General features: G+C 43.8%; 1 non-coding gene across 1 annotated transcript; it reads left to right on the top strand.

Moving 5' to 3' along the window:
* Positions 1-544: 544 nt before the first annotated feature.
* Positions 545-646, top strand: LOC129681193 (U6 spliceosomal RNA). The gene has a single exon (XR_008720812.1). It is a non-coding gene; the product is annotated as a U6 spliceosomal RNA (small nuclear RNA).
* The last annotated feature ends 614 nt before the right edge of the window (positions 647-1260 follow it).

Below are 1260 nucleotides of genomic sequence, written 5' to 3'. Positions count from 1 at the left end.
ACTTGCCATTTTGCTATGCCAACCTTCCAAAAAGTTCTGTGCCATTGTGCCTAAATGATCTGAGACAGAGTTTGGGGGACTTGCCTGTCCCATCCTTCCTTAATGATCTCTTCCTTTTTCTTCTTGTAGTCCTGGGCATTGAGCCCAAGGCTTTGAACATACTAGAACATTCAACAATTAATCCCCCACTGAACTATATCCTTTTGAAACAGGGTCTCACTATTGTCCTAGCCTGGGGCTCACCCAAGCAGTCCTAGAACTTGCCATCCTCCTGCCTGTTGTCTCTTAAGTCACTGCAATCACAGGCCTGCAATACCAGACTTGGTTGAAAAGCTCCCTCTGAACAGCAAATGAAATTCAGGCTTCTTCACTTCTAGGCTGCTTCAAGCTGTAGCTTGCACTGCATGTTTGCATCCATCACAGCCCTCTCTACTTAGTCTTTACCCAGACTCACCTTTCAATAAGGCCAACTTGATGAGTCGCCTCTGTCTGAAGCCTTCAAAGTCAAGGGCAGGTGCCTAGGCTTTTAAAGCCCTGTGGATCAGCTTTCTTTGGCATCACATGTACTAAAATTGAAATGAGGCAAAGATTAGAATGTCCCCTGCTGAAGGATGACACACAAATTCGTGAAATGTTCCTACTTAAAAAACAAAAACAAACCAATTTGGCTTTTACTCACAGTTTCCTAGCTAGCTCCTCCTCTCCTTTCCGCTCTCCTAGCCTGGTTAATTCTTCAAGTCTATCGCTCAGTTGGTGCCTCCTCCAGAGGCATTTTCTGCCCAATATTCTTGCTAGACGTTCCCACAAGACCTGGTACATCTCCTTCACAGCTAGATGCGTTATTTTCTTCTAAAGGAGGGGAGTATAGACATTGCCTATACATTCAGTCCATTTGTGCTATAATTTCAACACCTCAGATGCTGAAGCAGCAGGCTTGCTGACAATTTAAGACCTTGACTACGCAGTAGTTTGAGGCAAGTGTAAGCTATTTAACAGGTCCCTGTCTCAAAAATACAAGAAAATCTCATTGGGTATGGTAGTGCATGCCTTTAATTCCAGTACTCAAGCGCAGGAAGGAGAGGCAGCTAGAATTCTGTGGCAGACAGATCTCTGTGAGTTCCTGACCTGGCTATTTCTACACACTGAGTTCTAGACCACCCAGGGCTACACAGGGAGTTTCTCTTGTAGAACAGTTTCTTTGTTTTCATTTTTCACCTTTTAGAGTCTCTAAACTTTCAGTTCCTTTTTGAAAAACTAATT

This window comes from Psammomys obesus, unplaced genomic scaffold, assembly GCF_907164565.1.
Source record: "Psammomys obesus unplaced genomic scaffold, mPsaObe1.curated_primary_1811, whole genome shotgun sequence".
In the NCBI taxonomy this organism is placed as follows: domain Eukaryota; kingdom Metazoa; phylum Chordata; class Mammalia; order Rodentia; family Muridae; genus Psammomys; species Psammomys obesus.
The sequence above is the reverse complement of the archived record's forward strand: the minus strand, read 5'-3'. Positions and strand labels throughout refer to the sequence as shown.